General features: G+C 38.0%; 1 protein-coding gene across 2 annotated transcripts in view; it reads right to left on the bottom strand.

Moving 5' to 3' along the window:
* The window catches only part of PRKG1 (protein kinase cGMP-dependent 1), a 1273864-nt gene that overhangs the window by 1199009 nt on the left and 52765 nt on the right, over nucleotides 1-22090 (bottom strand). The window lies entirely within an intron of this gene.

The following is a 22090-nucleotide window of genomic DNA, read 5'->3' on the forward strand; positions in this document are numbered from 1 at the left end:
CCATTGGTTATCTCCAATTTTTCCAAGCTATATTTTGTTTAACTATATTTGTATGTTGGCTTCCCCCATTATCATATGGGCTCCTTGAGGGCAGGAATTGCTTTTGTCTCCCCCCCCCCAAATTAGCACTATTTCTGACACATGATAAGTGTTTAATAAATGCTTGTTGACTTTGAAAAGTGCCACCCAAATGAAGTAATTCCTAATCATCCACCATAGCCAATGACTCTCCAACAATGAATTTAACTTGTCTCCTTTTGTATTTATTTATATACACAATCTCCCCTGATAGAATGTGAGCTCCTTGAAAGCAGGGATTATTTCATTTCAGTCTCCATGTCCTCAGCATTTAGTCCATATCTAGTACACAGGAGGTGCTTTTAAAAAAAAAGTCTATTGATTTGGATGAATTAGCTGCTCTAGTGCAGTACAGTGTCATCCAAAGGTTCTTCACAAGCAGATTTCGTCTCCATGACCTTTTCTTTTCCCTGGGAGAGTAGCTAGAAGAGTGGCTTAAGCCTTGTCATTCTAAGTTGAGGGAAAAAGGTGCTTTTGCTCTGTCACCCTTATCTTAAAAAGAAATCTCTTCAGATGACATCCCTTTGCTGTGGCTTTATTCAACAGATTACTGTAAGACTGAAGGTATCACAGCAACTGAGACCTGCTGTGTGACAGTCACTTAAAAGACCTCTGAAGAGAGACACGCTGCTTTTCTTCATATAAAATAAAAATATATGAGTGTATATTTATACTCAAGTCAAGTTTATTTTGGCAAGGTTACATGAAAAGGCTGATTCTATCACTCGTTCATAAAATCCAAAATGTCCCAGAAATTCTAATAGATTTGACAGACATTTATTATTGCCTACCATGGGTTAGGCACTCCACTGGATGTGGGGAATCCAAGACAAATGAAACAATCCCTGCCCTCAAGAAGCTTATACTCCAGGGATATGCAGGGAGATTTATACATACAAAATAAGTAAACACAGAGGAGTTGCAAAGTAACACAAATTTCAAAATAAGTAAACATAGAGTTGCAAAGTAACACAAATTTCAAAAATAAGTAAATAGGAGTTGCAAAGTAACACAAATTTCAAAATAAGTAAACACAAAGGAGTTGCAAAGTAACAAATTTCAAAAGTAAACACAGAGAAGTTGCAAAGTAACACAATTTTCAAAATAAATAAACACAGAGGAGTTACAAAGTAACACAAATTTCAAAGGTGATAGAGTGCTGATGGGGAGGAGTGAGGATGGGGAAAGTCTGAAGAAGGATTCAATGTAGAAGAAGCCCAAAATCTGTGCTTTGAAGGAAAATGGAAATGTTAAAAGAAGAAAATGAGTAGAGAGTGTCTTCTAGCCACCAAAACACCTCTTACAGAGACTTCTTAGTTTACTTGAGCAAAATAGAGAACAACCTGAACTAACCCCAAGTGAGACATTTATTGTCATCTTTGTCATAGACTCTGATACTCAGTGCATCTGGGAGGAGGTGTACTTGTTAATAGCCAGGCAGGCTTGTTCATTTGAATTTCATCTTTAGAAAATGATCCAAAGGTCCCTATCCTCTTTGACTTTTACACAGACAAGAAGGTACTGCAGAAGAAGAAAACACATTCCAGGGAAAGGCAAGCATCAGAAGACATGAAAGTGACTCAATATTACTCATACGTTGACTCACTCTCCATCATGCAAGCCTCATTACCTTCTCTAGCTTTTATTTCTTAAGCTCAGGATTGCATTGTCAATGACACCATTCACAGAAAAGGCTGTACCGTGAGATTCATTAAGAGCCCTGCACCAGAAATGGGGTTTTCAAGTCAGTGAAAGCCAGGTAGAGATCTGTAGAAGTAGTTTAAAAAGTGACTAATTTCAATATTTAGGAAGATCTCAATTTGTTTTTCCTTCTTCTAGTTTTCTTTCCTCATGGATAGAATCATTCATTAAAAATCAACTTGTGTTGAGGTCTATAACAGCCTTAGAATTTATGACTTTTTGAAAACAGATGACAAATCAATCCATAGGTTCTTTCCAAACAACCTCCTTAAGCCTATACTCACCTACAACATTATGTGCCAAAATGACCCACTGTCCACAAGATTATGAAGCAAATGGTCCACTATCCACAAGACTATGGACCAAAGGGTCCACTGTCCACAAAGTTGTGAGCCAAAGGGTCCACTGTGCACAACATTGTGAGCCAAAGGGTCCACTGTGCACAACATTGTGAGCCAAAGGGTCCACTCGCACAACATTGTGAGCCAAAGGATCCAATGTACACAACATTGTGAAAGAAATGGTTCACTGTATACAATTTCATGAACCAAAATGTCCACCAACAAAGCAACAAAACAAGGCAAAGAAAAGCAAATGTGTCTCTCCTTCTCCTAGATACACCCTCTGTTCAGTTTTCCATCCTCCCTTTTTTCCACCTCATGTTTGGAAACACCATTGAGCACATTTAAATCCAAACTTTTGGTTGTTTCTACCTGAATTTATGCAATATCTCTTTTGATCTATTGCTCTCCAACCTAGAGAATGTTTTTCTCTTTTAATGATGCAGAAAGAAGTGATGGACAAACTTATTCCTCAGATTATACTTAGAGGAAATTTCAAGTCCACTAGCAAAATATATTTTCCAAAAAGGTCCTTCTCAAAAAATTATTCCTAGGAAGGAGGAGGTGATTGTGGATTATTTGCCAACAAAGTTTATACTCTAGCAAATACAATAATTACCTAGAAAAGTTTCAAGTATTGGCCCAGTCTCAGGGCCAGTATTGGTAAGTGGAGAAAGGTTTGCTTGACAACACTCACAAATCATTTTTATTCTCTGTTTCACCTTTGGCTACAGACTAAAAATGCTTTCCCATCCCTGCTGCAGTTGGCAGAAGCATATCTCATTGACTGTTCTCCAATGGGCTTTTAACTGTTCTTTACTGTGGGCAGATGGCAAGATAAAAGTTGAATTTTATTTAGAAGTATACAGAAACAAATTCAACAGTATACCTGATGATGAAACAAAAGCCATTTTCTAAGACAAGGAGGGGGTGGCAATCTAACTTACATTATCCCTACCAATGAAATCAGAGAAGGAATAAAGTATAATAAAACAGAAATTCATAGGTATTCAACTTGAAATAGTACTTGTAAGGAGCTTCAAAATAGTAGGAAAAGGCCCAAAGGCAGCTAGATATCACAGTGGCTAGAGTACTAGATGGGAATCAAAAAAGCCCTCAGTTCAAATCCAGCCTCAGATATTCTCTAAACTGTGTGATTAATTTAATTAAAGATTATATGCCTCAGTTTTCTTATCTGTAAGAAAGGGACAACAATAGCATTTATCTCCCAGGGTTGTTGTGAGGATAAAAATAAATTAATATTTATTTGTAAAGTGCTTTGAAAACCATAAAGGGTTATAGAAATTCTAGTTATTATTATTATTACAAAAAAGCACCCCAATCTCTAAATTGAGGGTACTATATGGAGGGGACTAAAAATAATGTCAAGCAAAGTTTGAGCAGATTCAGTACATCACAACAGAGACAGAACTGGGAGGAGGGGGGCAGGGTCTTTGCCTCAGGGTATTTAAAATACTGAAGGTGCTGATTGTGTGCAACAAGTCCTTCTGGACGAAACCCAAAAGCAACTGCCTCAAGCACCTAGTTTGGCAGAATAATGGTAGTAGCCTCTAGAGGACTGGCTTCCTTCCAGAGGATATTGTTGTTTGTCTTTTTTCAAAGTGTTCCAAGACATTAGGGAAGTGAGGTCACAACCTGCAAATGAATCGAATTTGAGTGAGGGAGGACTGTGCAAAGTCACCAGCCTCATTTTCTCCTCCAGAGTTATCTGGGTCCAGTGGCCAGGTAAAGATCAGCATGAATGGAGATGGCCCTGGATGCAGTGGGAGACTTTGGCAGCTAGGTGGTACAAGGGAGAAAACACTAGACTCAGAATCAGGATGATCTAAGTTCAAATTCAACCCCAAACACTTACTAGCTATGTGATCTTGGACAAGTCATATAACCTCAGTCTGCCTCACTTTCTTCATCTGTAAAATGAAACTATTAGTGATGTAAACTGTTCCCCTGATCTTTTTTGGAGGGAGGAACAAAAAGGCCCTGATGTAAATGGCGTTCCTTTAATCTTTAGGGGAAGGGTGTTGCTGAATCCCAGACCCTCCTGGACTCTGGCAGGGGCCCCATCCTACAGTTCATAGGGAAAACTCCCAGATAGTAATCTCTTATTCAACTGGAGATCTTGGCCAGAGGCTTGATCACCGCCCTCTATTGAAAGGTCCCCCTACTCTGGGCCAAAACAAACCCAATATAACTGAAGGCCTATCAATCCATCTCTACAATTCCTAATCAGGAATTGCTTCTCAGTGTAAACCCATCTTTGCAAAAGTCCTAATAAGAGTTTGCCCATTGACAAAGATATTTCTCAGTGTAATAAACCCAGTCTTGCCACAAACTTCTCGCCTGTGTTCATTAGGGTTTGTGAATTCTTTCATAAAGCCTGTGACCAGCCAAGGGGGACCCCTCTCTCAACTCTCATTTCTCACACCTCAACACTAGCAGCACCAACCTTGCAGAGTTATTGTGAAAAGCAATGGAGACAATAGTTGGGAGGCATTTATCACAATATATGGTGCCTGGCATCTAGGAGGAGCCCATAAATACTTTTCCCCTTCCATTTAAGTTGTAGTAGGCATTTGCCCATTGGCCATGGCTTCTGGCTTCTGGAGAAGTAGGTACTGAAGAAAAGGAGAAGAATCCCAGCATTCTCTCTTTCCCGAACTTCTCATTAAAAAGTCAATTGTATTTTTACTTGACTAGGGTGTAAAAATTATGGTTTGGACTCTTCAGGCAAAAGATTCCATTATGAAGGAAGATTTCCCCAAAGGGTAAGTTCAAATGAGAAAACAAAGACATGCTAATGACCGCATAATTAGCACTGTACAATAATTATCTAGTGCTCTCTCACTGCTCGTGTTCTCATTGTTGGAATTTTCTATGCAGCACCTGAATGGTTCTTAATAATATTTATCTGTTTTCATTATAATCTCATTAGTATACATGTAAAAACAGCTGCTACTATCCAAATCACATTGGATTCTTTTCATCATGGCACCTACAAATCCTCAGAAGGTAAAGCTAAGCAAAATCAGAGCCAAATTCCAGTCTTCGCCAAAAAGCAATATGTTTTTTCCAGGACCCTAATGGACCAGTTTCAAGTGTACTTTCCATACTATGTCTGACATTAGGACAAGAAGGCAGATGGTATGAGATGAAAAATAAACAAAGTGCACATAATTCAGAAAACAAACCCTCCTGGAGAGCACTATGTTATAATATAGAATCTGTGACTTAATACACAGAAGGCTCCATGTTAGAATCCTACCTGAGACATGAAAAGCCCAGCTGTTCTGTAAATGGAAGCATTTCCCAGTGAAAGATGAGCCAGCAGTGGAAGCCTAAGAAGGGCATTCAGATCCCACTTCAGACCTTTAGCAATTGTGTATGGATCTGCCAAGTCACTGCCCTTGACTTCCTCATTTGGTTACCAATGGTGTTAGAAGAGCTGCCCCCTTTCATCCCTTCCAGAGGCAATCTCTTAACCTCACTAAGGCTTAGATTCTTCATCTGGTACCCAGCATGAAGCCAGCATCATGGGCTTTTCTCTCCCTCTTCCATCTACCCACATAGGCCAGATTTTATACGAGGACTCTGCAAAAGCAGACATATCTTTTTTTGCCTCCCAACCTTCCTGCCAATTGTGACTATTCCTCTCTTATATTTAATAACTAATTATTGTAATAGGGCTAAGATTTTTCTCCTTTCTACTTCCCCATCTAGAAGTCAATCAATTTAAGAAATCTCTCTTAGAGATTTACCCAAGATCTAATCAGATAGTAAAACAAATTCTGATATATTCCTATTGCTCAGACATGTCTGGGAAAGTATTGATTTTCCCTATTATCAAGACAGGTAATATGAGAACAGATGTCTCTTTGAGCAAGATTTGAGTCACATATCCCAATAATCTATCTCCCATTGTGTTAACAAATCAGAGTTGAATAGCACCCTCTTAGGAGCGCCTCCTTTTCAAAGGACTTATAAATGGTGACCTCCCTGCCATTAGAGGCTTTTGGTCTGAGAGAACTGATCAAATGACCATCTTTTTGTTAATAACTTAATAAAATGATTAAATTATACAGAAATTATGTCTCCCAAGCTTTTTAAATGGACACACTGTAAAGGGCTGAAACGAGTTAATGCACTGAGGTTGGACAATCTACCAATTGGACAATACTCTATTAGAATATGCTTGGAAAATGGCTCTTCCCATTATCCTGTGCTGGCCCAATTGTTTGGTGTATGCAAAGAATTGTGGGAGGGACTAGGGGGTGGAGTGAGACTAGCCAGAGTTACTTTTTGACAGGAGACGAGGAGGTGAGGTTGCAGAGATCCTACACATCTATTCTCTTCACTTCTATTGCTAAAGACCAAGAATAAAGACCAAGGACTTTTGCTCATCCTGACTCTGGCTGATTCTAAGGTATCTGGGGTGCTAATGCAGTCATCACAACACACTATGCTCCTTGCTCATTCCCTCTTGATAGGATGTATGTCTCTCATCTGCTTATCACCAAATTCTCAATAGAATTTTCCTTCCACTGAATAGGGAACTTGGTGTCCCTGCTTCAATTCAATCCTAGAACCCATTCCCCCTTCCCAAAAGTAAAAAACCAAGTTCCTCAATGATCTCTCTATTCTGACAGACTTGCATGACCACTCACATCACTTTTATGAGCAGAAGTCACCAAATATAATCCATCATGTAAAATGAAGGTCTTCTGGATGTCACAACTGGATGTTCCAGTATTCCCTAAAGAATACTAAGCTTCTCCAGCTGCTCCGTCACTACACACTTCAGACCCTTAGGAATTGCTACCTGACTTGTAATGTACCTTAAGGTCTCATGAGCCTTGCTATCTACCATGCTCTTATCCCTTTGGGATTTACAGATCTTTCCATCTACTCGGAAAATCTATTGTTTCCCCTAATAAAAAGTGGACACTTTAAACCCAGGTCTTAGCACAAATTATGATATATATTATGACACATTTAAATGTTTATTTTCTTTCTTATTTCCATCTATAAATGGGGGTGATAATAGCAATGATTTCATGATGTTGAAGTGAATAGTAAATGAAATAATATAGTTAAAAGCACTTTTCAAATGCAATATGCTACATAAGCATCTGCTATTTTATTATTAGTATTAAATATCATGTTGAGAAGACTTTAATTAAAATCAGGAAATCTGCTGCCAAAATTGATCTTTATGCTTCTGTAAATTTAGCATAGAGTTTTTCTTGTATTGATTACTCATTTAGGAAATTCACTACCCATTTAGTTTGCCTTCTTTGTTTTTCACCTTGGCAGGTGAGTTCACTCAACTTTTACAAGCTCCAGTCACAGTTTACATAGGCTCATATAGTGTTCAGTATCCCTGAAAAATTTTCATGACTTTGCAATTAACAATAAATGCTTACAATAAGGAAGTATCTATTATATCCCAGGCACCAAGAAAGATTCTGGGGATATAAGTACAAAGAAATACCCAAAAACCTGGCCCTCAAGGGCACAACATACGTATATATATATATTTTTTATATTTATATTTATATATATATATTTATATGTATGTGTATATATATATGTATATATATGTATATGTGTATATATATGTATATGTGTATATATGTATATATGTGTATATACATATATGTGTGTATATACATACATATATGTATGTATATGTATATGTATGTGTGTATATATGTGTGTGTATATACACATGTGTGCATGTATGTATATATGTATATGTATGTATGTATATGTATATATTATATAGTATATATTATATATTACATACATATATAATATATATAAGGCAACAAGAACTTTGGAATTCACTAAATACATCAACTAAAAATGTTTCATTTGGCTATCATTCACTAGCATTTATATCATTCTTTATGGTTTACAAATATCACCTTATTTGATCCTCACAATCAGGCTGATTTTAAACTCAGTCTTGCTCATTCCAAGTCTAACACTGCATTTGCTATCCCACCTAGCTGCTCCCATCTAGTTTACCAACTGTCTCTTCCTTTCCCTGCTCCCCAATAGCACAAAATCCTGGTGTCTCCAAGATAGAAGAGATTTGAGTCATTTGATTTTATCCAAATAGAAGAAAGATCCCTTCCAGAATATTTCTATTGTCATCCCACTGTTATTCAAAGATTTCCATTGAAGGGGAGGTAAGGCATAGCAGCTCATTTTAGTTGGGGTTATGAGCCCTGGATATCAATCTTAAACTTACCTTTTTTGCCACTTCCACCCACAATTCCCACTGGGGTCAAAGAATATGTCTATGCTCTCATATACATAATAGGCCTGCCAATACTTGAAGATAACCTTCATGTATGACCAAAATCTTCTCTTCTGGTTGATATCCCCATTTTTTTCAACCAATCCTAATGTGGTATAAACTAAAAGCCCTTCTCACAAACACATGTGCACACACACCCTATCAAAGAAAGGTAATAAAGGATCAAAGAGATGAAGTAATTAGTCTCATCAGATAGCTAGTTAGCAGAAAATAGGCCAAAACCCAGTTTTCCTACTACCTAGTTCTACCAAACCAGTAATGTCATCATTTGCACAAAAATTTTCTTAGTTTCAATAAATCCTCCCCTTATAAATACAACAATCATTTAGACACATTAAAATTCTCTCTAAATAATTGAAATCCTTTTACTGAAATCATTGTGAGTTGTTAAATATGTAAGCTAAGAGAAAATAAGACACATTTCTAAAAATTTTATTTCTTCCAATGACCAAGCTAAAACTCAGGAGCTTTGTGCCAGTAATGCAGAACTCCCTTCCTGAATTTTTATAGCCATTAAGAACTCTTTGATGTTCAATTCTGTCTTCCCCTCTAGTGCTATATGAATTAGATTTGAAGTGGGAGGGGACAAAGAAGACCCATGCTTAGAAAGCTGAATTGTAGAAATCTAAGAGTAAAGTAACTAAAAAGAGAAGCAGGCATGGTTAATCATTTTGTTAATCATTGTCTAATCATTCATAAGTGCCTGAGAAAATACTTTAAAAAAAAAAAAAGTTCCCTTAACTGTAATCTGTAGCATCTCCTATTTTCATGGTAATTTTCTCTCAAAAGAAATCCCATCCATATCTTGAGCACTAGCTCTGGAGACATTGTTTAGTCTGTGGATTTGAGTTCCTAGAAATGCATATGAGCAAGATTGAACTTCATCTATTTGATATTAAAATGATGCTTAAGATATATGCCTGAGACAAAAAGGCAAAATGTGGCAGGGGCTTTTTCTCATCCGTATGCTAAGCTTTGGGCATATACCTGGAGCTGTGAGAAAAATGCAGGTATTGGAGTCAGAGCTCTGGGTTTGAATCCCGGTTCTACTATTTACCACCTGTGGGACCTCATGGAAAATACTCCACCCTCTCTGATCTCAATATCCTCAATATCCTTATCTGTAAAATGCTATGGTTGGATTCAATGGCTTTGAAAATTCTCTCCAAGCAATTTGGAACTATACCCAAAAGGTTATTAAATTGTTCATACCTTTTGATCCAGCAGTGTTTCTAGTAGGCTTATATCCCAAAGAGATCTTAAAGGTGGGAAAGGGACTCACATGTGAAAAATGTTTATAGCAACCCTTTTTGCAGTGGCAAGAAACTGGAAACTGGGTGGATGCCCATCAGCTGGAGAATGGCTGAATAAGTTATATTTTGGATGACTTGAAATATTTTTTTAAAAGATTCATAGAAAGATCCAGAATGAAACAAGTAGAAAACTATGTGAAAAATGTAAACCTTTGTTATTTTTATTAAATAACAGAACCAGGAGATCATTGTACACGGCAACACAAAGATTATATGATGATCGATTCTAATAGACATGACTCTTTCCAACAATGAGATGATTGAAGCCAGTTCCAATGATCTTGTGATGAAGGAAGCCATCTCCACCCAAAGAGAGGACTGTGGGAACTGACTGTAGATCACAATATAGTATTTTCACTCTTTTTGTTGTTGTTTGCTTGTATGTTACTTTCTTTCTCATTTTTTTTTCCTTTTTGATTTGATTTTTCTTGTGCAGCAAGATAATTGTATAAATATGTATAAATAAATCCATATATTGGATTTAGCATATATTTTTACCATTGCCATCTAGGGGAGGAGGTTGTGGGAAGGAAGGAAATTGGAACACAAGGTTTTGCAAGGATTAATGTTGAAAAATTATCCATGCAAATGTTTTCAAAATGAAAAGTTTTAATAAAAAAATTTTAAGAAAAGAAAAAAGAAAATTCTCTCCAGTTCTAAAATGAAGGCTCAACAAACATCACCTGATAGAAGGAGATTTCCCTAGTGACCTGAGGTTTGAAAGGAGAAAAGGAAGGAAAGGATATGAAATATGAGGACAATTGGATCTTCCAAATGAGATTTCATATGCAATGTTTCAATACAGGGAACTTGGTCCTTCCTTCTCTGATATAGCACACATGCCTGTCAAGATTTATTCTAAAATCTTAGATTTATTACTGGAAGGGACTTGAAGTGATTATTGTACAGATGAGGAAATTGTGGCAGACAAGTGCTTTACTATGCCCTTTGAACTCTACCAAGTTGATTTTCATAAACCTAGAAGAAACATCAGAGATTCTGTAACCCAGAGAAGTCAAACTCATACATAGCTTACAAAACTGGAGTTAGGCCACATTAAAATATAATTGGGTCATGTTTAACAAGATAAATAAAAGTATAATACAACATAAATAACATTTACTTGTGGTTTCCAAAGTCAATATGTACCCCAGAGATGCATTTTTCTAATTGAGTTTGACAACACTGCTCTAACCCAACTGCTTTATTTTACCGATGAGGAAACTGAGGCTCAGAGATGAGAAGTGATTTAGGATCATAGGTTTAGATTGGGAAGGAACTACCATAGTCATCAAGTCCAATTACTTCACTTTCCAGATGAGGAAACTGAGGCAGAAAAAAAGGGAATTGACCTTGCATCATAGAGTTAGAGCTGAGAGGGACAGCAAAAGTTTTCAAGTTCAACCCCTAAATTTAACATATGAAGAAATGGAAGCCAGCTAGGATGACCTGTTCAAAGTCATGCAATCAACAAGTAGATGGGCAGAATTAGAACTCAGAATGTCGGGCCCAAAATCCACTGCTCTTTCAACCACGCCATTGATTTTTTGTAATCTCTGTTCTGTATGGGAAGGAGACGGTGAAATCGAGGGATACAAGAGCATTAAGAGAAGATGAAAATTTAGAAAGATTCAGAGATGAGCAAAAAGCACATTCCAGAGGAGGGAGACAGCTGCTCCAAGAACGCATGACATTTTCTAAGTGACAGAAGGCTGAAAACAGTTCAGCATTTCTCTCCGTTAAGTGGCCATTATAAGCTAGTGTTGGATTCTCGGAACCTCTCCAAAAGCACACAGTCCTCTCTTATTCACTTTCCTCCATAATTCTTTTCCATTCTGACAGTCAAGTGTCAAAATAATATCACCAAGTGCAACTCAGAGTATCCAGAAGCATTTCTGATCACAATTATTCTTTCATCCAATCTAGATACATTGTCTTCCTTTGTCAGGGAGCCATTCTCCTTGAACGTTCGTGCAAATATTTAATTCACTCTCATTTTCAATAAATGTATTTTGCTTTTGACCTTACTTAAAGTCAGGAAAGCAATTTTTCTCCTTCACTAATGAAGAGGCAGAGAAATGTGGATAAATCAAAGGACTGTAATTCAAATAAACTATTATATTGTTGCTGTTCAGTCATTTTTGACCTTCCTGACATCATTTGGGCTTTCTTGGGAAAGATAACTAGAGTGATTTGCCATTTTTCCTCCAGATCATTTTACAGATAAGAAAATGGAGGCAAAAAAAAAGGTTAAGTAGCATTTCTAGGGTCACAGAGCTAGTAACTTTCTGGGGTCTGATTTGAACTCAGGTCTTACTGATTCTAGGCTTGGCACTCTAATTCACCATGCCATCTAGCTAACACTGGGTATTCCTTTACAATACAGAAACAAGTTTTTTTGCTGCTCTGTTTTAGAATCTTAGAGATGGAAGAGTCTTTGAAGTCATCCATCTCAAATTCTACATAAGAATCCTTTTTCCAAAGTCCCTGACAAGTCATCATTTAGCATCCCTTAGGATCTTTGTTTCCTACCTCCATGTCTTTCCCCTTGCCTAAAATGAACTGGCTCTTCACCTCCATTTCTCAGTATCCCTTATTCCTCAAAAGTTCAGCCAAAAGCTCATATATGGGGGGCAGCTAGGTGGCACAGTGGATAGAGCACCAGCCTTGAATTTGGGAGGACCCAAGTTCAAATCTGGTCTCAGACACTTAACACTTCCTAGCTGTGTGACCCTGGGCAAGTCACTTAACCCTAGCCTCAGGGGAAAAAAAAAAGTTCATATATAGCCTGTTTGCACTGGCCTTACCTTCCCTAAAAATTACTTTGGAAGTCTTTTGTATCCCTTTATCTATGTACATCTTATCTCCTCCAGATAGGATGTAAGCCATTGGATAGGGAAAGTAGGTGGTCTGGATCCTCAAGAACTAACATAGCACCCAATACCTTTAAATGCTTGGTGATCGATTTATGAGTTAAATTTATCATGCTCTACAAATCTATATGATGTCTGACAACACTAATTATTGGGAAGTTTTGCTTAGATCAATAATGGTTTCATTGGCATACTAAAATCATTGGCACAATTTTGGTGTTGAAATTATAATGGATATGTTCATTGTAAAAATTATTTTCACCATTCTGGAGTTGTCACAAATTTATTTTTAATGATGTAGTAACCTTCTTCAATTTCCCCAGAGTACCTGCTGTACTCACTACACTGGAGAAAGAACTTTACTCTGAAGAAAGAAAGAAAGGAGAGAAATCTATGAATATGGAATAGGGGAAAGTGATGTTTGGATCTTGGTTCTGAGAGCTGCTCTGTGGGTTATTCTAGTCTAATCATATCACGGCATCTCTTATTACCTCTGCTTCCTGGCTTCCCTGACTTTCAGGTCAACTGAAAGTTTCATTAGGCATCTAGGTGGATAGAGTACCGGAACTAAAGTCAAGAAGATCTGAATTCAAAGTCAGCCATAGATATGTGAGTCTTTCAACAATTGTAAAATAGAAAGGGTAACCACATCTACCTCGTGGAATTGTTGCGAGTTGATAACATTTGTAAATGTTGTAATAAATATTGTAAATAGTACTTGGCACATAGAAGGTGTCAGTAAGTGAGTCAACAAACATTTATCAATAGCATAGCATGTTCAAGGCACTGTGCTAAACTTTGGGAATAAGAAAAAAAGCAAGGAGCATTCCCTACCTTCAATTTAATGGGATAAGAATAAAATTATATATCCAAATATGTAAAAATGTATATTTTATGTATATATATATATGTATATATATATAAAACAATTGCTTATATATACAATAAAACTAATATAAGCAAATAAGCTACCTACAATAAAACCAGGAAACAATTAATAGAGGAAAGATTAGAATTAAAAGTGGAAAAGATTTCCCATAGAAAATAAAAATTTTCATCCAGCAGAACAGTTGCCTAATAGGCCTATGTACCACTAAGAGCTCGAAGGCTTATAGAAATGACCCACTAGCACAAAAATGTTTACAGAAGCTCTTTTTCATGATGACAAAGAACTAGAAACAAAGCAGATCCCCAATGACTGGAGAATGACTTGATATATCAATAGAACATTATTGCAAAAAAGAAATTACAAAAGGGATGTTTTGAAAAAAATACTAGACATATTTGTATGAACTGATGCAATTCAGTAAGCAGATCCAGGAGAATTATTAATACGATGGTCACAAGATTAGAAAGAAAAATATTGAAATACTTTTTTAAAATATCAACCATGTAATGATCAAGCATGATTGCACAATATGGTTGGTGAATCCTGCCTCCCACCTCTAGGGGGAGAAGTGAGGGATGAAAGTGCAGAGTGAGATACAATTTCCAGACATGACCACTGAAACCAAAATTTGTTCTGTGTAATCATGCTTTTGTTACAAATGAGGACTTTTGTTAGAAAGGCTAGTAGTGATGGTGATGCAAAAGTGGTAGGAACAGAAGCAAAAGAAAAAAAAAAAAAAGAGCATCAGTGGAGATCCAGATATAGTGGTCCACATCTGAAATCACTGCTAATAGGGAGACTGACTGATAGATCGATGGAACTCGGGAGGTCGAATAACAGTAAGCTAAGCAGAACAAGTATTTATACTGTCTGGTATCACCTCTGAGAGTGGAAAGATACCAGGCTGCTTGAGGAGGGGCTAACCAACCCCAGGCTGGACATGGAGCTCGCTGAAGCTGCCATATCGATCTAAAGTAGGATCAGAGTAGCTGCTGCTCTTCAAATCTTGGTTGAATAGAAAGACCTAATCTTTTAAGAGAGTTACAGAGACAGAAAAGACAGGGAATCAGAAGGAGACACAGGTGGTAGGGCAATGCTGTTACTGCTACATTAAAATTAACGTAATTAAAATCAACAATTCACTCTTTTCTTCCACATCCATTCTCTTTGTGAATGGAAATGTTCACATTTGTTGGTGATTCTCTAGGTCCAAATTTTCAAAAATTTCCAAAGTGATTCAGGCAAATTCAATTAGCACATAGGGAGGCACTGGCACATCAAGACTTAGTGGGAAGACAACTTCCAATGGCACCCTGCTGCCAACCACACTGAGGAGGTTAGGGTGGGTGGGGAACCAACTAAGTACCTCAGCACTGGGCTGACATGGGAAGCTGTAGTTCCTTGGGTTGTGGGCATCAATCTGTGAATAATCATTCATTAAGTGTTTTCTCTGTGCCAGGAAAAGGGACAGAATACCTTCTGTCAGGCCCCATGCTATGTTCTGAAGATAGAAAGATAAAAATAAAACGAATCCTGCCTTCAAAAGCTTTCATTCTATGGGAAGAGTTTACCTTCTTCAGGAGTACTCCAACTGGTAAATCTCTATTTTAATAAGCTGTCCCTGCTAACCAGGCAGGTATTTCTACCCTACAGAAGAACAGAGCACAAATGCTACCAGAATGAAAATGCAATAAGCTTATTAATTGCACAATATTTTTTTGCAGAAACAACTGGAGTTAAGTGACTTGCTCAGGGTCACACAGATAGTGATAAGTGTCTAAGGTCACATTTGAACTCAGGTCCTCCTGACTTCAGGGCTGGTACTCTATCCTTGCTCCACCTAGCTGCCCCATCCACAATAAAATTTAAAATCATTATGTCCAAGGACTTCATCCTCCAGATTCTAAAGCCCAGGAAAGCCTCAGTTGGATGTTGGCTCTTTTCAAAAATCCACTGATCATGATTAAAATTTCCTCAGAAACTATTTCTTCAACCATAGCCCCATAATGGTCAGCCAGGGATCAAAATACTTTTTATCCAGGAAATTATTATGACTAAATAATGATGGATATTCCAATCATTGAAGGATATTTGTTTCTGTCAGACTTAAAGATTTTCCTGTTTATCAACACTGTTCATACCAACATGGATCAATAAGTGCTGAATTTTGGATGATTCTATTTTAAGAACACCATTTTTTTCTTTATTGTTAAATTTATAAGAAAACTCCATTTCTAATAAGTAACAGAATAGAGACATTACCTGGGATTTCATTGGTACAAGAAACTCTCAGGTGGGGAAAGTCACTCCGCCAATGCAGGTGGGCACCTTTTTTTTGTCACCTACGATCTTAGAGAGGTACCAAGGGTTGCCTAGAGACAAATATCCAGTGTGTGGAAGACACAGCATTTCATGCAAATCTTCCCCTCTGAGATTAACTCTCTACTGTTTAGGGTCACCATTTCTAATGACCACATTGTCACTCAATGAGCATGTACTAAGCACCTACTATGTGTCAGATAATGTGCTAAGTGCTGGGGTGATAAAGAAAGGAAAAAATAATCCCTACCCTTCGATATCTCACAGTCTAATCAGGGAGACAATATGCAAACAATGTGCAAAGAAACCATATATATGTGTGGGTGTGTGTATATATATATATATATATATATATATATATATATATATATATATATATACACACATATATACGTATATATACGTATATATGTATATATGTACATATATATGTGTACATATATGTATATATATTGGGTATATACATATATACAATCATTAAAAGGAAGGCAATAAGGCAATAGAATTAAGGGATTGAGAAAGGCTTACTGTAGAAGGTAGGATTTTAGCTGGGACTTTGTAAAGGGCTGAAACTCTTGAGTTAATGCACTGAGGTCGGACAACCAAGCACTTAAAGGCTAATTACCGATTGGCCAATACTCTATAAAATATGCTTGGAAAATGGCTCTTCCCACTATCCTGTGCTGGCCCAATCATTTGGTGTATACAGAGAATTGTGGGAGGGACTAGGGGTGCAGTAAGACTAGCCAGGGTCACTTCTGGGTAGGAGATGAAGAGGTGAGGTCATGAAGATCATGCGTCTAACGCTTTGACTTCTATCCCTAAAGACCAAGAATAAAGACCAAGGACTTTTGCTTATCCTGACTCCGGCTGATTCTAAGGAATCTAGAGTGCTAATGTGGTCATCATAGGACTTGAAGGAAACCAAGAAGGTCTGAAGGTGGAAATGAGAAGGGAAAGCATTCCAGCCATGAGGAATAGTTAGAGAAAATTAGGGTTAGGGTTCTAAGCTGGGTTCTAACACCGATATCTCACTTCATTTGCAAAGACAGTATAATACAGTCCTATCAAGATAAAGATAAAAATCCTGCTGAGATCCATTAATCAAGACAGAAAATCTGCAGCAATTGATTTCAAATTTTGTGTAACCTGCTGTAAGCGGAACTGAAAATGTGACCCTCTGGCGCCCTTATTCTCGCTCAACCCAGAGGTCATGTGGATGTCATGAATTTTCCATGTTGTCAATTTTTCCCCCTATTTTGCATCTCTGCTCAAAGTTAAAGGCTTTAAACAGCATTTGTCTCTCGAGGCAAAAGCACAGAGCAGAGCTGATCGTGTAATTTATGACAAAAGGAAGATAAATGTAAATTAAGATTTTTTTTTTCCTGGACCCTTTGCTGGAATGCTGATAAAAATAACTCACCTATTGCCTCAAACTCTTCTGTCTGCTTTGAACAGGAATTCAAATAAAGTGGTTTCATCTCCATATTTTTAAGGACAAAGTTCAAAAGCTTTTGCAAAATAGATGTGTGTATGTATATGTGTGTAGGTGTGTGTGAGCACATAACTGTGGAGTGTGTGCAAAATTTAATTTGGCTAGAAGACTGTAATTCTGACTCATTTTAATCAGTTTTGATTGTCTTCTTATCAGTAAACTTTGTGGGCTGCCTTTTTTTTACTTTTTCATTTTATTTGAAGGGATGTGCCTTGAATTCAGGAGGACCAGAGTTCAAATCTGGTCTCAGACACTCAACACTTCCTAGCTGTGTGACCCTGGGTAAGTCACTTAACCCCAGCCCCAGAAAGAAAAAAAAAAAGAAGGGATATGTGTGTGAGAGAGACAGAGACAAAGAGACAGAGAAACACAGAGACAGACAGAGAAAGAGAGATAAAGACAGAGAAAGAGAAAGAGAAACAGAGAGAGAGAGAGAGAAAGAGAGAAAGAGTGAGAGAGAGAGAGAGAGAGAGAGAGAGAGAGAGAGAGAGAGAGAGAGAAGAGGCATAGAGCCAGAAAAAGAAAGAGAGTCAAAGAGATAGAGAAACACAGAGACACAGAGACATATAAAGAGACAGGGAGAGAGATGGACAAAGAGAGAGACAAAGAAAGATAGAGAGAGTCAAAGAGACAGAGAGAGACTCAGACAGAGACAGAGGGACACATAGGGAGAAAGAGACAGAGACAGAGACACAGAGACAAAAAGAGAAAGAGAAACATTGAGAGATAGTGGAGAGAGACAGAGTCAGACACACACACACACACACACACACACACACACACACACACAGAGAGAGAGAGAGAAAAAGAGACAGAGACAGAGAGCTGAATCTGTTTTCATAAGGTTGGAAGTATTTTATCTCTCCCTCTTTCTTTTCCTTGAAAGTTCAGCTCAAGTATCATTTCCCAAGAAATCTTTCCTAGTACTGAGAGGTATTCATGCTCAGTCTCTTCTTAAAATGTTATGTGTGCATTTACTTACCTATGAATGTGTATATGATACAGTGGATAAAGAGGTAGCCTCAGAGCCAGCAAGTGCTGGAGTTTCTGCCACATACTATCTGTGTGACCCGGGACCAGCCATTTAACTTCATAGTGATCCAGGAAAGTCTCTGGACTACAACATTACAGGGATCTTGCTGATTTGCTTTGGGAGTGGGAACTTTTTAACGTGGACTACCTTGTGCCAATAATACCACAGGCTCAAGCCCCATTCTTCCTCTCTTTCTGTATATTGGGTCCCGTGGGAGAATTGAAATTCTTTGAAGAGACTCCTTCTCACTTGGACATTGTAACTTCCAATATGTAATAACAGATCTCTCTTCCAGCAAGTTCACTAAGAAATGCTTCCTGTGAGCTGTTGAATTAAATTATAAGAAAAGAGCACTGAGATTTGAAGATGCAAATTTGCATTTGGACCCTTACTCCCTGTGTGATCATCGGGAAGTCATCACCACCATGGCCCTCCTCTTCCTCATCTGTCGGAGGGATTTGTAGGTGATGATTCTTGTGGTCCAGTTTCTTCCACATCAAGCAAACTAATTTCTCAAGCGAGAGATTGCCAATAACTTCTATTCCAAGGCTGGGCCTCCCTCTACTATACCCGAAGCTTCTTCAGCAGGCAAAGAAAGAGTGCAAGGGCAGAAAACAGCCACACAATATCCAGGAGGCCAGAGATGGGATAGAAGTAGAAAGTGGCGTCAGAATTTTGTAATTATCATTATGATTTCTGCAAGAATTAGAGGCTTTGGGACATTGTCAATGGAGGAGAGAGGAGGTAGGGACAAGGAGTGATTACGACCCAACTGAAAGCACTACGATCATTTTTGCTGCAATTTGAATCACTTTGTCTCTGTCTCTTTCTCCCTGTGTGTCCCTCTGTCTCTGTCTATGAGTCTCTCTCTGTCTCTCTGACTCTCTCTATCTTTCTTTGTCTCTCTCTTTGTCCATTTCTCTCTATGTCTCTGTGTCTCTCTGTTTCTCTATCTCTCTGATTCTTTCTTTTTCTGGCTCTATGCCTTCTCTCTCTCTCTCTCTCTCTCTCTCTCTCTCTCTCTCTCTCTCTCTCTCTCTCTCTCTCTCTCTCTCTCTCTTTCTCTGTGTCTTTATCTCTCTTTCTCTGTCTGTCTCTGTGTTTCTCTGTTTCAGAGATCTGTTTCAGAGAGGAAAAATAGGATGGTGGAGAGAAGGAAAACTTAAATCCCAGTCCCACCTTTGCCTCTTTCTAGCGGGAACTCCTCAGTCCCCCAGTCATTCTTTAATGTTATAAATTGCTGAGAAGGTACCCATTTACACTAGCAGAGAAAGTTTATAAACTGAGAGTTGCCTATACCAATGAAATCTGGAGAGAAACAAAGAGGTTTTCATAATTCGTGTATAAAATTTCATTTAATCTTCCAATAAATTTGTGCTTATTAATCTCGATTTACATGGGAGGCAACTAAGGCTCTGAAAGGTGATGTGATCACTTGTCTAAGAAATGTCCGAGGCAAGATTTGGATCACATGGGAACTATTAGCAACATCTGCAAGAGCCTAGAAATCTTCTGGATTACTATTCTGTATACCATTAAATTACTATACTATATTACTATTACTACACTACTATGCTAGAATACTATACTATACTACTACTTATATATTATTTTATTTTTTCATAGATTCAAAGAATTTTAGAACTACAGCGTAAAATAATGTTCTAAGATTAAGTGAAAATAACTGAGCCAAGCATCACCCTGCCAGCTCATGAGGGAATTAAAGCTGGGACCCAGACCTTCCAACACCCATCCTGGAACTCCCTTTTCCTACCAAATCCCCTACAAGGAGCAGAACTTAGGCTTAATTGTTATGATTGTCCAACAAGGCAAAGACCAAGAAACCTCTATGTTCTTGGTGACCTTTCCAGCAGAAATTAGCAGCCGCTGAAGGCTGTGGAGCTGCAAGTGCCTTGGCCTTGGACCTGTCTTCTTTCAGTTTCATGGCATCTCCCCTATAAACAGTGGCAAGAACAAGAAAAAACCTTTTGTTCCATCCCCAGAGACCAGGACATTCTCACAGGCAGTAGGAGCTTCTCTGAGACTCAGTTTTATTAAAAGCCAATAAAGAAAACTTTAAAATGTTATTCTTCAACTTCTATTTTATTTATTTTTTCTTTTTTTTAAATAGTTTTTATTTACCAGATATATGCATGGGTAATTTTCCAGCATTGACAATTGCCAAACCTTTTGTTCTAATTTTTCCCCTCCTCCCTCCCTCCCATGGCAGGTTGACCAATACATTCAACTTCTATTTTAAAAGACTATTCTACAAATATGTAGTAGCAAAATTTTAGAGCTGGGTAGGAGGTCAGTAGACTTCTCAGACAATTTAAATCTGAAAAAAGGGACCCCATGGGGCAGCTAGGTGGTGCAGTAGATAGAGCACCAGCCCTGAAGTCAGGAGGACCTGAGTTCAAATGTAATCTTAGACCCTTAACACTTCCCAGCTGTGTGACCCTGGGCAAGTCACTTAACCCTAATTGTCTCAGTAAAAATCAAAACAAAAACAAACAGACAAAAAACAAAAAGGGACCCCATGGCAAATAGTCATTCAGTCCTTATTTGCACACCTCCAGAGAATGGGAAACCCATTGCCTTCTAAGGCAAGCTACTGTCCTTTGGGAAAGCTTTCATAATTAGGAAGCATTTTTTCCTTTTTTTTTTTCATCAAACATGTGTCTTCTTCTTTGCAATACACACCCATTAACCATATGTAGTTCTTTCTTCTGGGTCCAATCAAAATACATCAAATTCCTCCTCCAATGACAGCCTTTCAGATCCTTAAAGATTGTGCTCATACCCCAGCCTCCAGCCTTCTCTTCTTTAGACCAAACACCTCCATCTAACCATCAAGTGGCAGGATCAGCTCCATCCCCCTCACCATGCTGACCGCCATTTTCTGCTAGCTCTCCAACTTATCAAAACCAACTTAAATCACCATGACCAAATCTAAACCCCATTCTTCATTGCAGTCCCTCAATGGATGATCAATCTATGTCATCGTCCATCCAAACAAATCAAGTGTCTCTATGCCTTGTCATTTACGTAATTTTTTTTGCGATTCTGTCTTGCCATAAGTCTTCACTGAAGACTCCAGTTGTAAAATTTGAAAGATATAGTACAGTATTTGAGTGGTTCATCTGTTATCCCTTTGATCTCTCCTCAGGATGAATCTACTTTGTTTTCCAGTTATTCAGGTACAGAATGATGACCTCATGGCCTTGGGGCCAATGGTCATCCTTGGGCTTGGAGTAAGCTCCTTGTCTCTGCTCCTTATTTTTATTAACTCTAAAATAAGAGGATTGAACTAGATAATCTCTGAGATTCTCTCTAGCTGTAAATCTATGATTTAATGCATTATACAAAACTCTCCCCACACAAGTGATCACTGGAAATATGCTTCAGCCTTCTTATTATGCCTCCTTGTATCTGTTCATTGACCTTTACTTCACATTCATCTGTGTGCTTTCGGAAACTGTTGTTTTCTATGATCACCCCCAGATAATATCCCCATATAGCAGCACCAAGAGAGCAGTAGTATAAAAAGCAGCAAATAAATGAGGCAGAATTTTTTCTTGAAAAATTGGCAGCCCCAAGGTAACTGATCTTCACATGGAGTTTTGGGGAGGGATTTTTGTGCAGTTTGTCACAATTACTGCTGCAAAACATTTAAAAATTCCCACCATGGCATCAAACCAAGAT

The sequence above is a fragment of the Sminthopsis crassicaudata genome, chromosome 2, assembly GCF_048593235.1.
Source record: "Sminthopsis crassicaudata isolate SCR6 chromosome 2, ASM4859323v1, whole genome shotgun sequence".
Lineage (NCBI taxonomy): Eukaryota > Metazoa > Chordata > Mammalia > Dasyuromorphia > Dasyuridae > Sminthopsis > Sminthopsis crassicaudata.